This window comes from Canis lupus, chromosome 33 (genome assembly GCF_003254725.2).
Source record: "Canis lupus dingo isolate Sandy chromosome 33, ASM325472v2, whole genome shotgun sequence".
Taxonomy (NCBI): Eukaryota; Metazoa; Chordata; class Mammalia; order Carnivora; family Canidae; genus Canis; species Canis lupus.
This window is the reverse complement of record NC_064275.1, coordinates 30,480,971-30,507,896: the sequence shown is the minus strand read 5'-3', so window position 1 is coordinate 30,507,896 and position 26,926 is coordinate 30,480,971. Positions and strand designations below refer to the sequence as shown.

Genomic DNA, 26,926 nt, shown 5'->3' with positions numbered 1-26,926 from the left:
CAATGATACCCTTTGTCCCCCAGGGCCCCCCCTGGGCCCCCCTGGAGCCCCATGCTTGTGCCTTTGGCCTGCGTGCTGGGCTGGGTGGCCCGCACGCACCCAGCGGAAGCCTGGGAGGTCTGATTGCGAAGGGAAGCCTCAAGCTGGACCTTTCTGTGGGGTGCTAGGCCTGTCTAACATGCTGGGGATGACAGGCAAGACCTTCTCTGTCATTTCAGCTTTTTCAAGGCCCGGAGGGCGGGCGCCGGCCACCCCATCCTGCGAGCCTGCCCGCCTCCCTGTCCTAATCCCCAAGTGGCTTGGGTTTGCCCGGTGGTTTGGTTTAAATCCCAATTGCTACCTCCCAGGGTCCAGGGGGCAGCGTTGGGCTCCAGCAGAGGGAGGGGGTGCCCGGCCGAGCCCCGGGGGGAGGCCCTGCAGGGAGGACAGGGACGGCAGCGGGGCTCAGGGCTCCCCTCTGGGACTGGGGCCCTCAGTGACCTAGTGGCCTGGCTGTTTGGGGGCCCCGCCCAGAGCCCCTGACTCAGGGGGACCTTGGGGGTCCCCCGCTGAAACCGCCGGGTTCCCAGCTGACTGTGGCGGGAAATGTGGGTGGCCCGGGGTGGCCCTTGCTCTGGCCTCTCTGTCCCCTCTGTCCCTGGGGTGCCGGCGGCCCCGGCCCGGCCAGCGTGCGCTACCCTGGGTGAGGACCCCACCTGGGCGCCCGCTGGGGTGACATCCCGGCGGCTGCAGGTGGACACACGCCCCCAGCCCCTGAGCCGCCCGGCCCCCGGGTCCTCCCCGTCCCCCGCCAGGCCCGCACGTGGCCTGGGAGCAGGACTTCTGGTGATGAGGGCCACTGGCTGCCCGCACATCCCCGCACGTCCCCGTACGTCCCCGCACGTCCCCGCAGAACTGCCACTGCCTGCCCCGCCCAGCCTGGCCTGGCCCTGCAGCCCCCGCACCCCCTGGCTGTCCCACTGTCCCGCTGTCTGCAGCGCGCTCCTGCTGCGGATCCCTCTTCCCACCCCGCCGGCCCTCTGTGCCTTTTCCGTATTTCTGTCCCCCCCTTCCCTCTGTGCGTGCCTCTGTCTCGCTGTCCCTCTTTGAGGTGAGGTCTCCCTGGTTCAGTCTCTCTTCCTGACCAGCCCTCCCTGCCGCTGTCCTCGTCCTGCAGGGACACTGTCCCAACCAGACGTCCAGCGGGACCAAAGCCCCGGGGCCCAGGGGATGAGCAAGGTGGCTCGTGGCCGGTGCTGTCCTGGCGCCGCAGTGGGGCCCGGGGTGCCCACGTGCAGAGCTGGGCTCCCTCCGGCGACAGCAGCACCCCCCGCCCCAGGAAGGGAGGAAGGGCCTGGCGGTGTCCGGTGCCCCTCAACCAGCCAGGTCCCCCCAGGAGCCTGGTGCTCCCACCCTGTGCCCCTTGCTCTTTCCCGGTGGCAGGAAAGACCCGAGACCAGCGTCTGAACGAGATGCCAGCGGGAGAGCCGCAGGTCGCTGCTTCTCTGAGTGCAAAGGAGCAAAGCTGTGGCTGAAAAATGGATAAAGAATGGAGACGTTGTTTTCTTTTAAGATTTTATTTATTTATTCAGGGAGACCCAGAGAGAGGCAGAGACCCAGGCAGAGGGAGAAGCCAGCTCCGTGCAGGCAGCCCGACGCGGGACTCGATCCCGGGACCCGGGGTCACGGCCTGGGCCGAAGGCGGCGCTAACCGCTGAGCCACCGGGCCTCCAAGGCTGGAGACTTTAACGGGTGACACAACGCAGGGCCCCCGCCCGGATCGCTGCGAAGGCCACAGGCGCCAGAGCTTCCGACTTCGCACACTCACACCCCCGGCCGCGGCCTCCCAACCACTAGCATAGAAATCAGAGCAGGAAGTCAGGGTACGGCCGGTCGCTCTTCGTGAGTGACCTTAGTCCTACCAAAAACCCCAGTGCGTAGTCGCCTCTCCATTTTACAGAAGAAGAAACTGAGGCTCAGGGACATTAAGTAACTTGCCCAAAGTCGTAACTAGTGAGTAGAACAGCTGAGATTAGAGCCTAGGACTGTCAGACGCCAAACCGCATGTTGCCCCATTTTTGCACCCAACGAAAATGTTGCATCAAGCGGAGATGGTCCTTTTCCTGAGGACCCTTTCCGCGGGCGGATCAGAACAGAGAAACATCGGGATGCGGTTAAGCATCGGGTCAGGCCGACCTCCCTTCCCTGCCCCAGGCAGCAGGTGGCTTCTGAGCGCGGCCGCGGGCAACGCTGTTCCCAATTAGTCCAGGGAGCAAAGGCCCCCAGGGACGGCTGCGGCGCCTCGAAACATGTTCCCACTTGCTGCGCCTTCATCTTACCAGTGGTCAAAAATGAAAGCCAAAAAAAAGACGTGGAAAGCTGAAGGAAAACGTAGGGAAGAAAAATGTACAATTGATAAAATTGTATTATTTTTTCTTTTCCTTGAATTGGGATAAAACTGCTATGATTCTCGTTGTGATAGAACACTTTTTCCACCAGATTTGATCTCGAGTCAAGAGAGGAGAGAAGGGAGAGAGAAGTCACCCCCTCCTCGCCCCCCCACCGACATCCTCCCAAATTTAGCACCTCTTTGGCTCAGCAGTGAGCGGGGGCCTGATGTGCCTTCCATCTCTCAAGCCAGAGAAATCTTCCGAAACAAGAAGATACGGGGGGAAGACAAGACATTTGACCCATCTCCATCTAGAGTCCCCATTACTTCTTCCAGGGGGGACAAGACTTCCACCCACGGCGACTGCTTCTGCAGAGACAAGGGCGACAGGGCAGCTTGAGAGGAAGCCAGGCCGCGTAACATGCCGCACACACTCAGGGATATTTAAACCTGCCCAGGCCCTCGGAGTTAATCTCCCTCTGCAGTGACCTCACAGGGACAAGCTGTGTACATCTGGTGCCAGGATGAGGCTGTGGTTTCACACAAAAAAAGTTTACGAGGTTTAAAAGAACTCACGTCTCTAATCACAGGGCAGTGACCCGGAGAGGACACGCCCAGAATGGATTTGCGCCCAATCGCCAATTTGGCCATCTTCACTGAGACATAAACTTGGTTCTGTTCCATTCCACAAACATTTCCTGAGTTCCTACTGTGTGCCGGCGCGCTGCACTAGGCCCTGAGGAGGCAGATATAAATCAGCCAGGCCCTCTGACCCCAAAGAGCTCATTAACTCTGGGAAAAGAGCTCAAATAAGGAACTTGAAGAGGGAACACCACTGAACATTCAACAAATGTGTTTTGAGGGCCCACTGGGTGTTGAGCATGCAGAACTAGGGATTCCAAAAAAGGGTTTTGGGAGGATGTCTAATGGCCAATTGACTCATTTTTTTTTTTTTTTAATCAGATAAACCATATTCGGTTCAATTTTTTGGACAAGTCTTATTCAGGAATTTTTAAAAATGATTTTAATGGCTTTTAATTTTGATTTTTAATGTCTTTCTTGCTAGACCGTAAGCTTCATAGAGCTGGGCTACAGATCGGCCTCGAGTGCAGTCTGTCTCCAATGCCGAGATGGTGTCTGGTCTAGGGAGTAGTCAAGAAAATCATGAACCTGGGGAAACTCCAGTCGGGGAATGGACAGGAGACGCAGGAGTGAGGAAGAAAAGTCCTACTTACCAGTTATCCTACGAAACAAGAGTGAATAATAGCAAAGTCTCTCTCTCTCTCTCTCTGACACACACACACACTACAGTCACTTAAGGGCATGGGATGATTGTGAAAATGCCGTGGTCACTGAATATGCCATGGTTTTCAAACTTTGAACCATCAAATGGCAGACACTGGCTGAACCTCTCAATGTCCCCCCTTCAACCTCCTTTGTCTTGTCATCTCCAGCATAGTCTAGACATCTAAAATACTAAACCTACATTCCTGGCAACTAGAGATGGTTACAAGAGGCGCTACAGGATCCTTCAACCATGAGAACAAAGCTGCACCGAGCAAGTCAGGCACTGAGGCAGTAGAACCCCCCCACCCCACCCCAGGGGCCCCAGGAGGCCTTTGCAGAGCTGCCGCACCAGCCCTGGACCACTCAACCCTGGGCATCTTGTCACAGGAGGGAAAAGATCCTTAATTGTCCAAGTCACTCTAGTTGGCTTATTTTGCTCGTGTCTGAGCACACACCTAATACATATAAACTAGCACCGTTGAGCCCTTTACATGGGTCAGAGGCTTTACATTCATCGGCCATCACATTGAGAGGCGCAGATAGCGGACATTTACAGAGCATTTACTTTGTGCGAGAGACTATTCCAAGTTATTTACATGGACCAACTCTTAACCCCTCATTTATTATCAATCCCACTTAATAGACGAAGAACCAGGCCTGGAAACGCTACGTGACTTGCACACATCGGTAAAGAACAGAACTGCTAGGTGAGCTCTTCACCACTCCCGTCACCCTTTGGCGTCTCTTCCCAATCTCTTCAGTGAAGTCATTCTCAAAGGGGGCCCCTCTGGACCTGTAGCATCAGCAGCCCCTGGGAACTTGCTAGAAATGCAAATTATCAATCCCACCAGACATCAACTGAATCAGAAACTCCAGGGGTGGGCCCAGCACTCTGGAGTTTTAACAAGCCCTAAAGGAGCCCCTGATGTGTGTGAAGCCTTGAGGAACCACTGCTTTAGAATACGCGGGGAACCGTTGTTGTTCTCTTCTGGACATTCCTTGTTGCACTTGCTATCTCATTCTCCTTCTTAGGTTCTAAATCTTGCAGCCTTTTCTTGATCCTGGATGCTAGTCGATCTCCACAGCTGTCTGTATGCAGAAAGAAAAAGAATTCTTTGCTTTTATGACCTCAGCTCTACCTCAGACCTCAGGTCTACAGCTATCCCAGCTCCATCCGTGCAATGTCAGGAGCAAGTCCTCCTAAGGTAGCCCAGCCACGTCCAACCCAGGCTGGATCACCTGCTGTCCCAGGCACTCCGATCTCTTTCTCATACTTGCCGGAACACCTTCCGGAGCCCATCTTGGGAAGCCCCACCAGGAACTCCCACTTCCTTCTCAGGTCTATCTTTGGCCCTGGTGGCCTTTATGAGTCTCTGAGTTAGGGTCTAGAGCCACACCGGTGCTTCTGATGTCCAGGTTTTGTGACTTTTTTCACAGCCTCAGAGCTAGAAGGGGCCATCCAGTTCGATCCCCTGATTTTACCAAAAAAACTGAGGCCAAAGAAGAAGCAATAGGTTCACATTTATCAGAAAGTTGGTGGAAGAACGAGGTAGATCCTGAGTCTGCAGGGCAGGATGCTGTGTCTCTGACACCCAAGAGCAGCTTCACGTCACCTACTCAGGACACATGCCTACTAATTGCTCAGGGGGCAAATAGGCCCCAGCTGCTTTAGCTTCTGTTCAGCAATATTCAAGACCAAACCCTGGACTAGCCCACACTTACTGATGCTCCTCATAAGGGCGGAGAGAAATCTCAGGTCAATGGAGCAGAAAGACGTCAGGGCCACTCGCCTGGTTGGGAAGAGACCAAAAGATTTTCTGCAGCGACGATGATTGCCTTTAGATGTAAACTAGCCCAAGTTTGAGCTGTCCGTGGGGAAATAAATGGATATTTATGATGGTGCAGTTAGGAAGAGAATACTGGGAATCATAAGGAAAGGAGACTTTAAGAGAGGGCAAGAGTTTGTTTCCCCCTGTTTGTTTTCTCCAAGGCTGCTGTGAAGAGAAACACAGGCTGTTTCAGGGTGGCTATTGCCTCGATCCCTTAGCACAAGATCCCATTTCTCAAGGTAACGAGGGCAAAGGGATGTCACACCACTAAGGTAAGTCCCAGCAGAGAGGGTCTGCCCTGGAGTATGACTCAACAGAGGCCAAGTTAATTTACTTAAATTAAATTGCCATACCTGGGTGCTCAATGTGATTTTAAAGTGATATGAACATCAGAACCCTTGTTTCTGGGAGGTTACCTAGTCGTGACGCCTGCTGGCATTCACAGGCAGCCAATTTCTTCCTGAAGAATTTCTACTAATCTCTTCTACAGGAATAGACCTTGGCTCCCAAGGCAGTATCAGTAAATTCAAGGCATAGCTTGACTCCAGCCCTAGCATTGCCAACGCAACATACCCCGCTTATAGACAAGTGGATGATTTGCAGAGCCTTCCTCGAGCCCCCCCAAACCAGGATGGTCACAGTGGTCTGTGAGCTTTGGACTCCTCCCTGCTTCAGTCCTCCCAAACTTGGCTCGGGGACAAAACGTCTGAAATAGAAGAGGGTGACAGTAAGGAAGAGTAGAAGTTCATGCACATGTGACAAGCCTTAGCCACTCTGACCTACTTCCCCTTCCTCATCCACCCTTTCTGTGGCAGCTTTCCCACATCACTTGTACTTCACCTTTATGCCAAGCAGTTTAAGCTATTGAGGGTGATTTAGGATCGGTTTCCAGGCTCTGATCCTCCCGGGGAATAAACTTCAACCAAATAGAAAATATAGTTTATAAATTACTCCATTCAGATTTGCTTCCAAATAACATGGAAGAGGAACGCGGTGGGATTACAGATGAAACTGGGTTGTCTCTGAGTTGATAATTGCTAAAGCTGGGTGAGGACATTAGTCACAAACCCAAAAGGTGGAGGCAACTCACGTGTCCACTGACAAATGAAGGACAAACAGAATGTGGTATATGCATGCAATGGGATATTACTCAGCCTCAACAGGGCAGGATGTCCCGGCACAGGCCCCAGCACAGATGGAACTTGAGGACGGATGTTAAGCGAAATAAGCCAGTCACAAAAACAACTAATACTGCTTGACTTCACTTACAAGAGGCACGTATGGTCATCAAATTCACAGAGACAGAAAGGAGGGTGGTGGTTGCCAGGAGCTGGGGGGGCTGGGGGGAGAGAAATGGGGAGTTGTTGTTTCATGGGTAAAGAGTTTCAGTTTTGGAGATTGAGAGAGTTCTTGAGATTGCTCGTGGAGCAGTGGGAATGTTCTTAACACCACTAAACTGCCCGCTTAAAATTGTTAAGATGGTAGATTTTATGTCATGTGATTTACCACAATTAAAAATTTACAAGAAAAATATTTTCAAGCTGAGGGATGGTCACGTGAGTGTTCATTCTACCATTCTGCTTACTTCTGACAGTACTCCGAATTTTCTACGACAAAAAGATAAACACGTTTCATAATACCGACAGAATTTACTTTTAAAATCTAGTAATAAGCTTAAAAAGAAATGTGCAAAGTTTGTATTAAAAATACCATAAAACCTGGGGTGCTCGGGTGGCTCAGTGGGTTGTGTCTGCCTTCAGCTCAGGTCATGATCCCAGGGTCCTGGATGGAGCCCTGCATCAGGATCCCTGCTCGGGGGAGCCTGCTTCCCCCGCCCCCCACTCCTGTGCATGCACTCACTCCCTCCTGTGCTCTCTCTCTCAAACAAATAAATACAATATATTTTTTTTTTACTTTTCTATTTATTTATGATAGAGAGAGAGAGAGAGGCAGAGACATAGGCAGAGGGAGAAGCAGGCTTCATGCACTGGGAGCCCGACGTGGGATTCGATCCCGGGTCTCCAGGATCGCGCCCTGGGCCAAAGGCAGGCGCCAAACCGCTGTGCCACCCAGGGATCCCTAAATACAATCTTTTTAAAAAATACCATAAAACTTTACTAAAGGATATAAATTAGGTCCTGAATAAATCTAGTTATCTTGTTCGTGGATGGGAAGATGTAATCTTGGAGTGATGTCCATCTTTTCTTTATTTGTCTTTAAATTTAGTTCAGTTTTTCCAAAAGAGTCAAAAGGAAGCTATTCTGAGGAAGGACAGGATGATTCTAATATTCCTCAGGAAGAGGATGTGCAAAGACAGAGCCAAGGAAATGTGAAAAAGAGAAGCAAAGGGACATGGGAAAGTGGGAAGACATGCGTTGCCGGAGAGCAAATTTGACTTGGATGCTATGGTGATTAACACTGTGCCGAGGCAGACCGAGCACACAAAGACACCAGAGAAGCTTGGGAAAGAGTGAAGGGGGGATTCTGACCCCTTGCCTTCCATGTGACTCCTGTGCCACCCACACACCTCTTCTGGGCCCAGTAGCTGCAGAGGGCTGCCAGGCATGCCAGGGCCTGCGGCAAACAAGTAGTTGAGGCAGGGCTCCCTCTCCCTAAGAGAGCCTCATGTGAGGTTCTGCAGGAAGCATGACTCTGGCCACATGTACTCAGCCGAGTCCCCACCCCATCCCACCCCTCGCCCTGCCTCTAAGAAGCTAAGGAGGGACCCAACAGGTGAGCCAAGGGTGCAACATCTTTGGGACCTTGAGACCCAGGAGCATTGAGTTCCTCCCGTGACGTCAACAGGAGTTGCCTACCTGTCTGTCTGTCTCCTCCACAACCATCAGCCTTCCGACCACTGAGCCGCAGGGAGCAGGCAAAGAAAGTAAACAACATACCCCAGAGACCTGCCGCCCCAAGGAGAGGAATGTCCCAAATATCCAGAACAGGCATCTAAAGAGCCACCAGAGGTGAAAGATGACAACTTTAACAACAAAAAGACCCTAAAGGAAAACATCCTGAAACCAAAAAAACATGCTTTTTTTTAGGCAAAAAAAAAAAAGAATAATTTAAGAGAAAAGGTATAGAGGAGACTCGAATTGGTTTGGCCTGGAAGATAAAGTGGGAGAAATACCACCAACCACAGAAAAATACAAAGAATTGCAATCATGAAATTTTGAGGGCAGTTCTAGGAGATCAAACGTGGGACTAATTGAATCCTAGAGAACAAAATAAGATGGTGGACAAACATCTACAGACTCTTGGGGTCAAGGAAATGTGAAAGAACAGCAGCCCAGAGATCCTACACCTAGCCAAGTTGTCACTCAACCATGAGAGCTGAAACACACACACACACACACACACACACTTATAAATATGCATGGATTCAAAAATTATAAGACTCCCTGAAGAAACTAGTTTTAAAAAGATATCAACTAAAACCAAATGATTTGTGACAGAGAAGAGAGGAAACAGGATGATGGGTAAATCCTGTTTAACTATGTATGCCCCCATATATATATATATAACCTATGCAAATACACACACATATGTAGATGTGTGCATAGATACATACACACACATATATATAGTTTGATACAAATGGATAATAATAGACTGTGAAAATGTGTAATGCTGAATAAGGATTCTTAAAATAGAGGTGAAATACTGCAAAGGAAATGCTAATAAGATCTAGAAAGAAAAGTACTGTGCAATTTCAGCAAAATCTAAAAGTTAGAGGCAGGGTATGCAGAGTAAAAGCATCTTACAGGCTCTTGGGATAAAGAGAAGAAAATGGGGAAAGTGAAAGTATTCTGAATATCTCATTGGTGGAGGGAAGAAGCACCTAAGGGGAGAGATATAATAAGGGAACAGAGTATCTAAGTGGGAGACAAACATCTCCTTTCCCTTCTTTTAATTTTAAAAACTTTTTTTTTCAAGATTTTATTTATTTATTTGAGAGAGAGAGCGGGAGGGGGAGGGGGAGCAGCAAAGGGACAGGGAGAAGCAGGCTCCCCGCTGAGCAGGAAGCCCAACATAGACCCATAGGGTCCCAGGACCCTGAGATCATGACCTGAGGCCAAGGCAGGCACCTAACCAACTGAGCCACCTGGGCACCCCTCATTTCCTACAATAGCATTTCTGTAATAGTAAAGAAGAAGGGCACCTGAAAACAAAAGGGGAGATAACTATTAATGAGATGGAAAGAGTACATCGGAATGCCCACGTTAGCAAGGGTGGAATGTAACAGCAATTTGAGCAAACTAGGAAAATCAAAGAAAAGGAAAAAGAAAGAGAATCATCACAAGCATAAGGAGGCGAATCAAGTATAATCGTTATTAGGCAAAGGATGAATGAACTGAATTCTCTGTTTAGAAAAACAGAATCTATAGACTGGGCTAGGAAAAAAACCTCAAATCTATCTTAACACTGTTTAAGAGAAACATACTTAAAATGACAGCGAAAATTTAAAAGTCCAGGAGCAGATCCATGTGGGTAGGAAATTTCACTATCTGACAAAAGATACACTTCACACACTCAGAGGATGGATGAGTGTTTCACAGAGTGTTGGGACTCAGATATATACTGAGGAAAATTCAAGGTCGGATCAAAAAGAAAATAGCTTTGGCAAATGAGGCACCCTCAAGAAAATTAAAAGGCAAGCAACCAATTCAGAGAAAATAGTTGTCTAATGTCCAGAATTGTAAAGATAGCCTACAAATCAATAAGAAAAAGACAACTGCCCAGTTGGGAAAAGGATAATGATCAAAGCCAAATAAATGGTCAAGAGCAAATGGAGGAATGCACATTATTACAACACAATGTCATTTTTCTCCCATCAGATTGGCCAAACGGTTAAAGATTTATAACATCAAACCACGGCAAAGGTTTGGGGGGAGTCAAATTGACAATATCTAATGCAATGTTTTTGGTTTGAATCACAGACAATTGTAAAAGTGCTTTTCTTTTGACTCAGAAATTCTATTTTTTTTCATCCTTATTCTAGAAAAAGGCACGTGTGTGCAAGGAGGCATGCTCACAGCAAAACATGGGCAATAACGTAAAGATCCGTGAATAAGGGAGGGGTGAAATAAGCTGCGGCACACCCAGCTACGGAATCTTGCAGCCGTTAGAAAGCACAAGGTACCATTTACCGAATGTAAAGAAAAATGAAAAGATATCTGTGACATACTGTAAAGAGAAGGAAGCCAGCTGCAGAATCATTTATATAGTAAGTAAGTCACTGTTGTAAACAAAATCCCACAAAACCGTATTATACCCCTATTGTACGAGTGTGTAGATGGAGGGGAGGCGCCTGGGTGGTTCAGTGAGTTAAGCGGATGCCTGGATTTCTGCTCCGGTCATGAGGTCAGGGTCCTAGGATCGAGCCCACCTACAATAAAATAAATAAATCTTAAAAAAAAAAAAAGTATGTAAATGGGGAGGGGACTGGGATTGGGGACAGCAAAGGGAGTGTTAGTTTCATCCATATTGTTCGAGTTTTTACAATAAAAAAAGTAATCATGGACCGTGTAGGTGTAACTTAAAAATAGGTTTCCCCATAACAAGAGGAGCTATTCTCATGCTTTGACGGGCAGGTGTGTGCGTTGCCCCATTCCTGAATGCCCGCTGCAGGCCGGTGCTGCCGCCGAGCCCCGCGCGAAGCCTCGCCAGGCAGCGGGTGACGGGTGACAGGTGTCCGCGGAGGCCGGGCTGAGGGCGCTCGCTCCCAGACGGGGTTGGTCCCTGGGGCAGAAGAAGGGCAGAGAGAGAAGCAGGAAGGTCTTCGTGGTGCAAGTGGCGTGAGTGTGCGCGTGAGTGTGCGCGTGCCCAGAGCCCCGGACAGCAGTTGGGAAGGAGTGACTGTTGGGTTGGGAGGGACCGTGGGGGGCCTACGTGTGCAGTGCAGATGGGGGCGGGAGAACAGCGAGCCTGGCGGCGGGGGGCAGCGGGGGCAGCGCTGGGAGACGCGGGCAGGTGATCCTCTGGCCAACACCTCCCCAGAGCCCTGGGCTTCCTGCGGGGGGAGGGCGGGAGCAAGCAATACCTACACAGTTACGCACTTAGCGCCCCACGGTCACCTGTGTGCTTCACTGTAAGGTCCTTGGGGCCAGGCCAAGAGATTTGGGTTCGTTTCACCAAGTGCCCAGAACCACTTTTGAGGGGAGGAGTGCGTGACGTGTGGCAGGCCCCTCGCTCGGCCGTGCGGGCGGGCTACAGCAGGCCCTGGTCCAGCACCGGGCCTGGGGCAGCCGGGGGCGACAGGGAGTGACCGGGAGGACAGGACAGAGACCCCACCGGGCCTGGGGCAGCGGGGAGTGACAGGGAGTGACCGGGAGGACGAGGAGAGAGGAGAGCTGAGCAATAGTAGGAAAGAAGCATCGGCCGGAGGAGGTGAGCCCGGCCTCGGGAGCACGGCTGCCAGGGGCCCGGGACGCCCAGGCAGGCCGACGGGAAGGCCGACGGGAAGGCCGACGGGAAGGCCTCGGGCAGGCCAGCTCCGGGGGAGCACACTCAGAGGTCCTGTCTCGGGGGGAGGACGCGGCGCTGCAGAGGCCGGTCCCAGAGGGCACTTGGTGTGCGACGAGGAAAGGGGGCGTCCCTCTGGAATTTCTTGGGATCTCAGCCGAGCAGAGACGATCCAGGAAGCGAGGCCGGGATTTCAACTACCCAGGAAGGTCACAGGGGAGCTGAGAGAGGAATTCAGTCCTGGCCTCCCCCCTCCACCTCGTGCTGAGGCCGGAGGCCCATGGATTCTGCGGGCCGAGCAGCGCCTGGAGGCTGACCGGGTGACACGGAGACTAAAGGCCTCCACACAGCGCGGAGGGAAGGTGGACACACACTGGACGGTCCGGGCGGAAGGGCTGTGTCCCCGCAGCCTCGGATTAGGGGCCGCATCCCCGAGGTGGTGCTGCCGCTCGCCTTCCTACTCTGGTTCACTGCCTCCCCTGTGACCTGTGGGGGGGCACGGGCCACCCCCAGGCCCCAGAAGAGAAGAAAAGGAACAGACAGCTCTTCCTGCCTGTACGTGGGTGCAGGACTTTGCTTCAGGTGGGCCACAGGCAGGTGGTGAGTGACGGCCCCAGATTGAGGGCTCCTTCAATATATACCTCTGTCTTCATGTCACTCAGATCTCATTTTTCTACGTATAAAATGCAAGCAGAGTCGGCATTCAAGGCTTCCATAGTCTGGTTTCATACTACTTAGCAGTGGCTGATATCTTCAGCTTGGGCCACCATTCTCCATTTCACTCCTGGCCGGAAGCTCCGGAAGGATACACAAGGGAGGGAAGACTGTGAAGTCAGCGCATTACTTCCTTGGGGTCTAAGTGTGACTTGGCTTTATGAGACTAAAGCTTGCCATTGTATTGGTCCATAATTATGCATAGAATGTTAGGTGCAAAACTGAGTATCTATTGAGAATGAGGAAAGGCCTCACGGCAAATTGCAGATTCTAAAAAGCTTAAAAATACCAAAGATATCACTAAATGCAGAAAAAAAGCAGTCTTTTTTTTTTTTTTTTTCCTTTTTTAAGTAGGTACCATGCCCAGCGTGGAGCCCAAAGCCCAACACAGGGCTTGAACTCAAGACACTAAGATCAAGACCTGAGCCAAGATCAAGCATCGGATGCCTAACCGACTGAGCCACCCGGTGCCCCAATGGTATTTCTCTTAATCAATTGTTTGGAAAGCCTCTGTAATACTTTTTCCCTATATTTTTTTAGCAGCACACCCTTTGCCTGTTCATATGACAGCTTTGCAATGTAATTTTCTAGAGACAGAATGGAAATAGGATCCAGTCTTTCCTCTCATAGGTTTGACTGGAATTTTTTTTTTTAATTTTTTTTAAATTTTTTTTTTTTATTTATTTATGATAGTCACAGAGAGAGAGAGAGAGGCAGAGACACAGGCAGAGGGAGAAGCAGGCTCCATGTACCGGGAGCCCGACGTGGGATTCGATCCCGGGTCTCCAGGATTGTGCCCTGGGCCAAAGGCAGGCGCCAAACCGCTGCGCCACCCAGGGATCCCGAATTTTTTTTTTTTTATTGTGGGTGATGTAGAATCATTTCAGTTTCACACGTTACTGTTTGTAAAATCATGTAAAACTTGAGATTGCTGCCCGATTCGGGAAGGTCTCTATCATTTACTTCCATATATAACTAAGATTTAGGGCATTTCAAATTTTCTTGTGCAGGAACTAATCTTAAATACTTTGATTTGCTAACACAAACTAGCTCGTCTGTGATGTCCCTTTAATACTGGCATGTTTATGAGGTTAATGCTATTTTTTTAAAAAAGATTTTATCTATTTGACAGAGAGAGGGGCACAAATAGGGGAAGTGGCAGACAGAGGGAAAGGGAGAAGCAGGCTGGCTCCCTGTGGAGCAGCGAGGTGGAGCCGGAGGTGAGATCAAGACCAGAGCCTAAGGTAGATGCTTAACCCACTGAGCCTCCCAGGGGGCCTGGTTTGTGTTACGTTCTGTGGAGCGCGCTGTGGGGCTTTGCCCGCCTCTTGGGGCCAGCTCGGCCAACCCTCTGCTGCTGGGATATCGGATCCGCGGAGGCCACAAGCTGGTGGGCCGCGCAGTCCTGCCGGCTTCAGTGCCTTCAAGCGTAGCTCCTGAGAGCTTCCTGCACTAAGCCTTCCACATGCAGCTCTCCATGTCACAGGCAGTTTCCAGGGAACCCGATCTAAGGCATCTTTGTACATATCAGGATTTGTGTTAAAGCAGCAAGAAATACAAATCTTTTCCCAATGAGTTCATATGCTTTACTCCTCTTCATCGATAAGACCATCAAAGAGGCGCCTGGCTGGCTCAGTTGTAAGAGCATGTGACTCTTCACCTTAGGGTCGTGGTTCGAGCCCCAGAGCCCCACGCCATGTGTAGAGATTCCTTTTTGTTTTGTTTTTTTTTTGTTTTTTTGTTTTTGAGATTCCTTTATTTTTATTTTTTTTGAGATTCCTTAAAAAAAAAAAAGGTCCTATACTTCTATTTTGCATTTTCTTCCTTCCTTTTAATAAGTCACTGATTTTGATATAATCTGAATTTTTGTAATGCTTACAGGCTACAAATGCCCATGACGGCTGCAAAGCCACTCAACATATGAAGAGTGTGATGGAAGGAAAATGGGATAGAAAATCTCCTACTTTGGCAAAATTTACCCCCCAAATATCAAAAAAACATGTGACATAGGAATATATTGGTAGAGCTCTTCTTCAGGCCTGGGAAGGGGCCCGTGCTGATGTGGGGCCCCCAGCCTAACCTGCCTCTGCCGGATCTTCCCCTCAGGCTGCCTCAAGCTGGATGTGGCCTTGACCCCTTCGTTCCTTCTAAGGCAGCTGCCCTGCGTGATTCCTTCTCTGTGCTGCTGCCTCTGCGCCCAGAGGTCCTCATGGCACCTTAGTACACTACGGTCTGAGGCTTCCCTATGGCCATACCTTTGCAAATAAATCCTCCGCTGGGCATCCCATTCTGGGTGAGCCCTCTGTTGTCCGTTGGCCCCTGGCCAATCATCACTCCCTCCTCCCCACCAAGTACCTCTGCTCCCCTCCAGCTGCTCCCTGATTCCCTCTCTTCCTTACCCCACCCCCAGGCCCTGTATTCCCTTGTGTCACCTCCCAGCCTGCAAATCCTGAGCAAATCCCACCCATTTCGCCAGGCACAGCTCCGTCCCAGCCTCCTCCCCAGGCAGAGTGGAAGCCCTGTGGGGGGGTGAGCGGGTGGCTTTGCAGGCCGCCAGGGGAGGAGGGGCTCCAGGAGCTATCGATTTCCTAATTAACCCCCGGAAAAGGAGGCTCTTTACAGCATCTCTCCTGGAGACTAGAATCCCTGTTTACCCCACCACTTAGTGAGGCCCTGTCAGAGTGAGGGAGGTCCCTCCATCCCCCCATCCCCTCCCCGGGGCCAGCGGGGCAGGACTCCCTGTGTCTGGGAGCATGTGAGTGATTAAAGCGAAGCTGGCCCAGTGCCCCATACAAATCATTTCCAGCCACAGTGCTCCAGGGACTTTGCTGGAATGCAGGCCAGGAACACGGATGGATCCTCACTGGGCCGGTCATGGAGAAGAAAGTCCTATGGGCCCAGAGATCGGGGATTCTGTGGACCGGGGCCAGGGCAGGCGCGGGAGCACCGATCCCCAGGGGGGAGGAGTCCAGGCTTCCTCCTCACGCTCCATGAAATCCCTCAGGGCAGGAAGCTTTGGGAAGCAGGCCTGGCCTGGGCTCTGGGAGCATGGGGGGTGGGGGCCGCAGCTAGGACAAGGAGGCGGGGGCTCCCGAGGGCAGGGCCGCCTGTGTGGTGCTGGCTGGGCCAGGCCTGTGGGGCCCATTCCCCCGGGGGCCACGTCGGCCCACCGGCTGGGAGGACTTAGCACTTGGGAAGGAGCTTCCTGGAAAATAGGATGGAGTTTGGAGCCAACTCTGGTCCCACTTTCCGAGGCTTGCGCCCAACCCGTAGGGATCCTTCAGCCAGCAAAGCGTCCGACGACGTCTGGGGAACGCCTTTCCCTGGCTGAGGCGAAGGGAGGATGGATTTCTATCTCCTTCATAAAGTTAGGGAGCCATCGGCTGAAGGTACGGCAGTCCCCCGAGCCGGGCTCGTCCCACGGAAGTAGGTGGGGGTGAGGCCACCTGAGGTGCGGGGGGGGGGGGCACGCTCTGTGGTTGTCGTGACCAGACCCCACAGGCAGAGCTGGCCGGTGGGCCTGTGACCTTGGGCCGTGACCTCGGGCAGGACCGTGACCTCGGCAGGACCATGACCTCAGGCAGGATCGTGACCTCGGGCAGGCCTGTGACCTCGGGCAGGGCCTTGTGACCTCGGCAGGACCGTGACCTCAGGCAGGATCGTGACCTCCTGCAGGCCTGTGACCTCAGACAGGGCCTTGTGACTTCGGCAGGATCGTGACCTCGGGCAGGACCGTGACCTCGGGCAGGACCGTGACCTCGGGCAGGGCCCCGCCTCTGAGCTTCCGGAGTCTCCCCTATAAATGAAGGACTGGGGCCAGAGGACATTAGCCATCACCTCAGCTAAGATTCCCCGAGCCTCATAAACCCAGGCACAGGTCCGAGGTGGAGATCGTGTAGAATCCGCCAGTTAAGTGAGTTTGCTCTCCCCGGAGCGCTAACAGCCCCGGCTCCGGCCCCCCCGGCCTCCCTGGCCCGAGGAAGTCAGCGGGCCTCCCTGAGCCCCAGGCCCGCCCAGGCCGCCACGTGGGATGTGGCCTCTGGTGACCCGAAGCTGCGCGGGCCTGGCTGCGCGGGGCCGACGGGACAGGATCGGAGTCTCTCTCGGACCCTATCATTAAAAGAAGGTCCATCCTATATCCTGACCTCAAAATGTGAGACCCGCCTCAAAATGTGATCTCCTAGGACTTAAATGGAGCAAACGTCCTTCGAAGTTCTGCTCCAACGCGTCCCTGCCTTCTAGCTGGAGGTCCCCGCCTCTCCCGGGTGGCCACGGGGCTTTGGCTGTCTCGCTCGTCATCGCTTTCACGTTCCACTAGAAAGAAGGCTGAGTATTGCCCCCGCCGCCCACCGGCAGACCGGGAGTGACCACACTGTACGCTCAGAGCAGGACTGACGCAGAGCAAAGACTCAAGGAAATATTCTCGATTAACAGAGGGGACAGAGGGGAAACAAAAATTAACACTATTTGCATACTATGGTGTGACACGCATATTACAATCCCCAATTTACAGGGTAGACCAGGCAGCTCGTGGAAGCAAAGTCCTAGTGTTAGTGGCCGTTCCCCACATCTCCGCGCGCGTCATTTCATTTAAAACACACAACAACCCTTATGATGGCGTGTTATCCCCGTTTTGCAGATGCGGAAACTGAGGCTCAGAGAAGTTAAGTAAATAGCCCAAGTTTACAAAGTTCCCCTGGGGGTGCTGGTGTAAGTTCATAAACTATACCTCAAGTATGCGTCATCGGTGGGATCCTTTTTTTTTTTTTTCCATTGTAACTGATTATTTTGTTCCCAACAGACCCAAATCCCACTGAGGAACAGGGAGGAAAAAAACTAGTTGAGTTACAGCACTCAGAGATTTGTTTGTTTGTTTGTTTTCCCGTTTTCTCAGTTTCTCTTGAACAAGTATTCAAGTAATTCCAGGCTCAAACTTTTCCTACCAAGCTATTTCCCCTCCACCTTCCGGGAAGTTCCCTGTTCTTTTCTCTGGGGTTATCTCGGCGCCAAATTGGAAAAGCCCCTACTGTGTTCACACCGGTAGCTGAAGTCCATGCTGTGGAAGCCTGTGGTCTGTTCCCTCGGCCTGGTTGGTCCCGTTGTGATGTCCGCCCCCTCCTTCCTGCGGCTGGCTGCGTGCACCCCAGCTCTCACTAGTACAGCACACCTGGGTCTCAGCCTGTCCCCTGTGGCATGGGCAGTCCTCATGACAGTCTCTGCTTCGGGTCACTTCCCCCTTGTCACAGAGGCCCACGGCAGGCCTACTGGCCTCTGCTCTCAGTGACCTTATGCATCCCCCACTGGGGGCCCTCGGGATTTTCAGGGCCAGCTGGAGAGCACCAAGCTGAGGGGTAGGTCCCACCTCAGGCCGGGTCTCTGTTCCATGAGCCCCTCCAAGTCATGCAGGGTCTTCTAAAGGTGCTCTCCTGCCAGAGTCTCTTACACAGGAATGGGGTGCAGAACACTTCTCTAGAATCCCAATGAAACGGACTGCTTCTCATCCTCCCCTGGAACCACTTGCTCGCCTTCCCATCCCTCTTCACCTCCCACTCCTCCTCCCTGTGGTGAAAGGGCCTCCCGTCCCTCCCACTGTTTGACTGAGGCCCTATATCCCCTTCTCCTCCTTGATGAATGAGGTGCCATTCATCTTTTTCCCTTAGAGCCATAATGGCAGATGACTACAAGAAGAATTAGTAAGGAAGGCATTTTGAAAAATATCACCTGCATTCCACTTGCAGCTCTAGGAATTAAATCCAATTGTGTCCAATTCTAAAGCTTCGCTTTCAACCACCACACTATGGAGCCCAATACTACAAAACGAGGGTGGGGAAAATCTTGAATTTGAACCCAGATCTAATCCAACCTCAAAATCCAAGCTTTCCCATGTGAAATAAATCAATCAGAGAAAGACAATTATCATATGATCTCACTCATACATGGAATTTAAGAAGCAAAACAGGATCATAGGGGAAGGGAGGGAAAAATAAAAACAAGACGGAATCAGAGAGAAAGACAAACCCGAAGAGACTCTTAATCACAGGAGACAAACTGAGGGTCGCTGGAGGGGGTGGGGTGGAGGATGGGGTAACCGGGTGGTGGGCATGGAGGAGGGCATGGGATGTGATGAGCGCGGGGTGCTATATGCAACTGATGAATCACCAAGCTCTACCTCTGAAACTAATAATATACTATATGTTAAATGAGTTTAAATTTAAAAATAAAATGGTAAAAATTCAAGCTTTTCCATTAAACCATTTTCCTCTTTCTTTGTCCACCAACAGAAAGCATCCTCAGACCTCGCCCCTCCAGATACATCCTGGGGCCTCCATTCCATGCCACAGCAGATGCAGGAGTCACCGGCTCGCTTCCTCCCTCCTGGCCGAGCAGAGTCCGCGGTCCCTCCCGTGTTGGTGTTGGCTCTCGGCGCGTTGGGGGCAGAGATGCAGAAGACCTGTCTTTGAAGGCACCTGCGCTTGCCTGCTTTGGATCCCTTACGGCGGCCTTGAGCAGTCCCTTCAGAGGTTAGTTTGTGACTGGCCTACTCCTCCATCAGGGTAAGCGGACTTCTAGCTGTGGAAAGGAGGAAAGGCAGTCCACGGGCCAAGTGGGGCAGCAGACGTCAGATCAGGCTGAAGGACCTGAGGTTTCCCACCCACCCAGAAACCCTCTTGAGAAACTCACTCTACGGGTTTGGTGCACACCTTGTTTTATTTTGTTTTCCCCTCAACCACATAATCACAATCGGTTTCACTCACCTGGAAAGTGGCATCGTCCTGACCAGCACAGGCTGCGGCTGTTAGCAGGTGGGCCGCTCACAGGTGCCTTCACTGGTAAACGGAAATCCAGAACCGAGACAACTTCCCGGAGCGTTCTGACAGTTATGAACTGGATGTCCCCGAAGTATTTCGGGTAATAATTTTCAGATAGAGGCAAAAGTGACGTATCTCTTGATCAGTTCTTTACTACAGGCTTGGAGAAACCCAGTCTCAGGATTTAACTCAGCAGCCATTTATTGAGTTTCTGATGCAGAAGAGAAAGGGTCTGGGCAGGTGAGCACTTTTACTGCAAAGGCAAAATAAGACACGGTCTTGAACCTCCTGTGGCTTCCGGCCGGTGGAGGTGTGTGTTGGGGGCAGGGGGCTGTGAGACATATAGCGCCTGCTCATTTTAAGAAAACGCTCCATATCTTAACTCTGCTCCCTACTCTTGCTTCCTGGCCTGATTTCTAGAAAGATTCGTTCACGTGCCTTGTCTCCCAATCCCCTCCTGCTTCTGCTCTCTGCTCTAACTACCTGCTTTCACTACCACATTTATATACTTTTAGTCTTTATCCTGCTAGGGATGACATATTTAGCAAATAAAAATAGGGGACATCCTTATACTAAAAATTCATTTCTATCTGAAATCCAGATTTAACTGGGCCCTCTCTAGTGGCTCTGGCAATGCCATGTCTCGTATGACTCCTCTGCTAGCTCTTACCCAGCAACTGTTCCTTGTTGAAATGATTTCCCCTTTAGCAGATGCAACATTGGCCGACATCACTTTTTCCTCATCTTCATCCTTCTCCCTGGGCCACTCCTTCATCTCCTAAATGTCCATCTCCCTCGGAACTCCAGCCTCTATTCTCGCTTCCTCACTCTTCCCGCACACCTACACGGTTGTGGCCCCAGCCGTGGTGGGGTTGTATCGATGAGTCTACTCCCAGTCTAGAGAGCATGCTTGCTGCAGTCACTCCATATCTCTATACCTCACGGTCTCCTGGGCAACTCCAAGATGTTGCAAGCTCAGCATGTTGCAATTTTACTCATCTGTTCTTCTCTATTCCTGCTCCTACTAGTTCAGTGAATTGATAGCGCCATCCAATCCACCGCCAAGCCAGAAATCCAGCACTCAGTTTCGAGTCTGCCTTCTCCCTCCACCACATCCAATTTGTCTCCACGCGTGATGGATTCTATCTTCTAAAGATTCCCCAGCTGACCCCACTCCCTCTCTGCCATTGCCCTATTATAGACCATCATCATCACTCACCTAGATCACTGCAGTAGCCTCCTAATTGGTCTCTCTCCTTCCCTTTCTCTTCGCTCCCATCTTTCTTCCACACTGTCCCCTGAAGGACATTGCCAACACAAAAGTTGCATTATGCCCTTCATTGTTTTATTGGTTTCACATCAACCACTGGGTAGCTTGTCATATCGGCCTCTTCACCACCTGGTGAATAGCCACTTCTCCAAGTTCATCTGCTGACACAGAAAAACCCCAGCCATACTGGAAACACACTCTCTTCCTCGAGCACACACATGGCCTCCATGGCTTTTTCTGCAACGTACTTAACGCTTGAAACCACAGAACACTACTCATCCTCCCAGCCACGGGTCAATCTTTGTCTCTTTGCCGAAGCCTTCCCATATTCTCTCAGAGGACATGGCTGGAAAGGGAAGTGGTGATCCCCACTCTGTGTTCCCTTAGCTGCTGGAGTCTAACACTTGTACTAGCCTTTGTCAGAAAACTCTCTAAGGCAATGATCTGTTTGCCAGGTCTTGAACGTCCTGTAACAGTTTGCACGTTACGTCAGATCCTAAGTTCCTTGAGCGCAAGAACCATACCTTTGGTTTTGTTCAGTTTTGTTAATATTTAGAACTTTAAAAACACCGTATAAGGATACAGAAACTAATACAATCAACCCCCCGTGTTCCAATTGCCCTGAGTTGACCACCATTAATATTGTGTTGTATTTACTTTCAATCTTACCCAGTTGATCCTACTCTCACCCCTCAGAGGCAAAACTGGAAGCAAAAGAAGCAGATGAAGGGATCCCAGAGTCGGTATTTAAGAAGTGCTAGAGTAGGATGGAGGTTGATCTGGGAGAAGCAGGAAATGAATGAATGTAATCAGTTAAGACATTCTTATTATGAGATGTAGAACAGCAGAAATCCACATTTTTCTTAAAAAAAAAAAAAAAGCCCATTTCCCCAAAGACTGAAGGCCCACTTCAGCTGTATACTGGTGGCAAACTAAAAATGTCACATGAAAGAAAAATCTTACTTTATGTGGATTTGACTTTTAAAAAAAAGAGATTTCGAAGAACATGACAACATGTAAAGCCTTAGTGAAGCTAATTTTGACTTTGTTTTGGTGATTGTTCAAAGAATTCTTTCAACCAGCTGAGAAGACTGCACCAAAATATTAACTGTGATTAATAGGACCTGTGGATGGAAGAATTGGAGGTAATTTTTTTTCTGTTTGCCAATTTGCATTTTTTACAGCAATGAGGAAGACAAAAGTTGCTTTAGAAACTATATTGAAGGACAATTAAATAGTTCAAGAAATTTTTTTTCATGAGAGACAGAGGATTTGAAGAGAGGGAGATTCTATGTTGACAGCCTAGAATTTGAAGCTTGAACTTTAATGAGATTTCTCCTTGTCAGTATTGTGGATTGACTGACTGTACCATCCAGGGAACAAACAGCTGACCTCAAATCACATGCCAATAGATTCACAATTAAACAATCACTCAAGAAACTATAAAGCACACAAAATGCATAGTGGCTAAAAATAATAAACAAATGAAGCTTCTGTGTTTTCTTGCCTGAGAACAAGGGGCCTGTTCTTTTAGTATTTATAGTGAAATAGTGACTCTGTGGGAAAAAAAAAAATACAGCAGTTGGTAAATGTTCTAAGTGAAGCACTGCAACTGTGTCATCAGATCTGAGGGCCTCTGACTTCACCTGTGATCGGCTCAGAATAAAGGATTGGCTATGAACACGTGACCAGTGGACCTCCGGATGATCAATTCAATATGGAAAATGACCATCCATCCCGAAATCTCTTTGCTTTTCCTTCTTCATTTTTTCCTTTCTGAATTTTAAAACAGGAGAAGTTTTCCATAAAGAGAAAGTGATTTATTTAGAGTTTTTCCACATATGCTACTAAAACAGGTTGTGCTTTCTCCCCTGAAGGTAACATCTCTGTTCTGAGACAAATGATGAAACGGTTTAGAAAACCTTGCAAAATTTTGAAACATTTTGAAAGCAGAACACTTTTCTCTATGTATTTTGTCCTGTGCATTTGGCATAGAGAGAGCAACAGAGCAAAATGCCCAGTTTGGTTTCTTTTAATTAGATGCTCACTTGGGTTTAGTTGTTTTTAGTTCCCCTGGCTTCCTGGGGGAGGAGAGCTGTGTTAATGCTTGCTATTTGCACATCCAAATGGCGGGGGTAGTCTTTGGCAACGTCGGCACTCACCAGTCCTGAAATGCCTTTGCAGCGTGGGGTCAGACATCCACATTTCCCTGAGGACACTTGCCTGGACAGCTTGCCAGGACGCCACGGGGTGCAACCAAATCCTATAGCGTGAAATGGAAGAAGAATCGGTGGCGGCTCTGGTGTTTGATGAACTGAAGATGGCAGGCCAGGCGGCCAGGCTTCATTCCAAAGGCTGCCCTTTAGAGAGTTGGCCTTCTGGTCGCCAGGCCTTTCTCTGCTAGATTCCAGGTGGAATTCTGGAGGCCAGAGGAAATCATTTAAGGTGTCCATTTGTTTACTCTGTCAGTCAACAAATCTTTCCTGGGCATCTACAAGGCATAAGGCACTAGGAGATACAAATAATTTTACAAGAATAGAAACTGAGACCCGTGAAAGCATTTAATAACTTAGACTGATCTTTCTCACCTGCATTAATTCAAAGAGGATAAAACAGACATGACATGGTCCTCGCTCTCAAAAAGTTTACAATATAGTAGAGGAGATGAAGCTTGTAGATATGTTTCCGCATTACAAAACAGGATATGGTACATGTCATGAGGAAAAAGGAGTGAGCAGCTCTCCTGGAGTCACACGCCAGAACTTTCACGGTTCAGAGAGTTTGAGGGAGGGAGAGGCTGCCTCCAGCTTCGGGTCGGGGCTGCATCCAAGCAGGACTCCATGGTGGAACTTGGACGTATGAATACGGAGGACCAAGTGGCCGCGCTTTTGTTACCTCCCACGTACTTGAAGGTGTGCTCTCTTGGTGTTGAGACTCAACAGCTTTTTCAGGACATTCATACCGACCCTTTGATTGTCTTCGTGGCACCTGTGCTTTGAAAGTTAGGAACATTTTTGGAGCCTAGGAGACAATCATTTGTGGGCAATAATTCATGTAGAATTAGACCTACTGATAGCAGGTCTAAGTCTCACACTTGAGCCATTTCGAAAGCCACACAATTTAAGGGCAGTTGGTGGGGGAATAATTTGCAGCTCTCCGTGGCTTAAATTGTTAACCCAGTCCTAAAATTCACAACTCTTTAATTCATTCTCATAAAGGTTTGTCCTACTGCCTAGGGAATGAGACTTCTCCTGACTAAAAGACAGTTATCCAGTAAACTGGTTTCACTGTTTTATTCTGATATTTGTTCTAATACGGTGTAGAAAGATTTCTTGCTCTGATAATAAGTGTGTTATTTTTTTCTTTGGTGATTCAATATCTTGTGGTGTCTCATATTTCTCATTTTGAATGCCAGTTGCCATTGAACAAGACTTTAAGGAAGATATGGGTATTTTAGGTAAATGTGTACTGATACTAGATGATTCCTTTGGAAAAAAAATTACTAAGTCCCCCCAGTATGAGAGAGAGAGAGAGCTCTTCTTTCTTCCAAAAAGATAACAAAAATTAGAATTTTTAAAATAGTAGCTCATTAGGGATTCTGATTAGTGTGGTATTTTGCATTTCTGACTTTACATTTACTCTACAGCATTCATCTAGTTTTCATGAGTCTCAAGTCCTGAGTGTCTTTGTTTAAGAAGCTGCCTTAGAAAGTCTTCCACACTCTTACACGAAGAACAGTTAGGGGACTTGCCAAGTTCTGGTTTGACACAGGCTTCTTTTCCCAACTGATTGAAATAAACAAACAAAAGTATGCCTCTTAAGAATGTGTACGATAATCTGAAGTCTTAGTTTGATTGCATAAAAAGTACAAATTAGTCATGTCTATTTCCAGATAATTTTCATAAGCTTCAATGCCAAAATCAACTATTACTGCCCGAAGTCAAAAGCCGTGTAGGATGAATTTCGTTCCAGTGGGTCAAAACATTTCTGTTGATCTCTAATACTCTTCTGTGATGAGGCAGAAATGAAGAAGCAAACTTCAGTCTACTGACAAATATAGAAAATGTTTCACGTACCAAATGAGTGTGTCCATGTTTTCCTGTTTCCATCTGGATCCTTTTCAGTGTGATTACTTATTTTTAGGTTGGCATTTTAGAAGGAAGATGAAATGGCTTTAGGAAATGATGTGAAAGGTTAAAAAGATGGATGAAAAGGGTAAGTCGAGGGCCATCATGAAGGAAAATGTAGCCTCACAGTTTAATGCGCAATGTACTTCTTAGAAAAACCAGATACCCTTATTTTTGCTAAATCCATATTCTTGAAGCCTGTAAACATGAGTAACTATGCCAAGGTGTAAAGGACTTCAAGAAAAAAAATGTAGAAATTTAAGCCACATAAGCATAGGGGGAGGCCATGTCACTAAATAATGAGGTGGGAACAGGCTGACACTAACTTTTTTTAAAAAGATTTTTATTTTTAAAAAAAGATTCTGTTTATTTATTCATGAGAGATGCAGAGAGAGAGAGAGGCAGAGACACAGGCAGAGGGAGAAGCAGGCTCCATGCAAGGAGCCTGATGTGGGACTTGATTACAACCTGAGCCAAAGGAAGAAGCTCAACCACTAAGCCACCCAGGTGCCCTGACACTAATTTTTTTTTTTAAGATTTGTTTTATTTATAAGAGAGAGAGTGCGTGCATACACATGAGTATGAGTGGGAGGAGGGACAGAGGGCGAGGGAGAGAGACTCCTTAAGCAGACTCCCCACTGAGCAGGGAGCCCAGTGCAGGCCTCTGTCCCACAACACTGGGATCATGACCTGAGCCAAACTAAAAAGTGGGCTATTCAACAAACTGAGCCACGTAGGCGCCCCAGGCTGACACTCTTTAAAACAGAAATCCTAGGAGTCCTGGGGAGAAGGAGGTATGAACTAGAACAAGATGGCAATTTGGTTATGTTACTCACGTAACAATCTACCAAAGCCAAGTTATATAATCTTCAAAACAGTGTTGAGGAGAGAAGCCCTAAGAATCTGAATAAGTATTAACTATTTTACTAACACTTTGAGGAGTCCAAGATAGTCTAGAAAGCTTCATATTCTTGTAACTCTTACAAAATATGAAGGAGTCAGCCCTGGCTGTGTCTGTAGGTCAGCCATCAGGGGGGCCACATGGACAGGTGAGGGCAAGGAGTGCCTCCCCAACTATTTAGATGCTTCGCATTTGTCTTTGATCATGCCAGTCCTGTCCCCTTCTGACTTCTGGTTCTAGGTTCCTCTGGGTTCCACACTGGACTTCTGAACTGGTTTGGAATCTGTTCATCTTTGGCGGAGTCTGGGCTCTTTGTTAAGACCTCTGTTCATTTTCATCCTTAAAATCTTCCACTACAGATGGCTTCGATGACTTCGTCAGGCCTCCCCATTCCCGGCCTGGCTCTAGTCTCTACACGTGCAGCCTCAGCTGGGCGCACTTGCCCCTGGCAAAGGGGAAGTCCAGCAGGAGTTAGGATTCTCATTGTCTAAGGATGTGGAGTTTCACCAGCGGACCTGCTCCTTCCTTGCCCTCGCTCCTTCCATTACATGGAATTGATCCTGTACACAGATCTGTCATATCTAAACCCCACCTTCTACACTGACACAAAAGAGAAGACACTGTTCGAAGTCAATCAGAGGTTTCTTCCCTTTCTTTGCCCTTCTGTTTTCCTCTCTCCCTATCTGCTTCCTTCCAAAGACCTCTGCTGGGCTCCTCCTATGAACCGGGCCTTATGCTAGAATTGTAAAGACAGTGTTCCTGACCTCTGTAAACTCACATTATGGTGCCTTCTGCCTTGAAGAAATACGACCAGTCAAGACTACATGTTCATAGGTTTGCTCAACATTTGTGGGGTTTGCTTTTGTTTAATATGGGTGGGAATATGAATTGGCTTGCTCTTTCTCTCATACTGGCTAATTAAAGAAGGTGTTTAGGAAGGACCTTGGGGGATAAATGTCTTAGGAGCTTTAACTTCACCAGCCCAACCTGAAGTCTCCAGAAGAGGTTGCTGTTGGTGGTGGTGGTGGTGGTTGGCTGTTTTCGAAATCTCGGGATCCCTGGGTGGTGCAGCCGTTTGGCGCCTGCCTTTGGCCCAGGGTGCGATCCCGGAGACCCGGAATCCAGTCCCACGTCGGGTTCCCGGTGCATGGAG

The 26,926-nt window shown here is 49.3% G+C and overlaps 2 long non-coding RNA genes across 5 annotated transcripts; one reads left to right on the top strand and one right to left on the bottom strand.

Annotated features, from left to right (window-relative positions):
• Window positions 1–4,181: 4,181 nt before the first annotated feature.
• LOC112641133 (uncharacterized) lies at window positions 4,182–10,872 on the bottom strand. The gene is made up of 4 exons (XR_003124525.3): window positions 10,763–10,872; window positions 6,058–6,190; window positions 5,378–5,445; window positions 4,182–4,744 (listed from the first exon to the last, which is right to left on the bottom strand). It is a non-coding gene; the product is annotated as an uncharacterized LOC112641133 (long non-coding RNA).
• On the top strand, window positions 4,818–25,170 carry LOC118353175 (uncharacterized). Of its 4 annotated transcripts, XR_004811572.2 has the most exons (6): window positions 4,818–4,994; window positions 5,646–5,756; window positions 10,490–10,714; window positions 13,018–13,144; window positions 18,948–19,715; window positions 24,638–25,170. It is a non-coding gene; the product is annotated as an uncharacterized LOC118353175 (long non-coding RNA). The 4 variants fall into 4 exon arrangements; XR_007408055.1 differs by lacking the exon at window positions 5,646–5,756 and having other exon boundaries at window positions 13,021–13,144; XR_004811571.2 differs by lacking the exon at window positions 5,646–5,756.
• The last annotated feature ends 1,756 nt before the right edge of the window (window positions 25,171–26,926 follow it).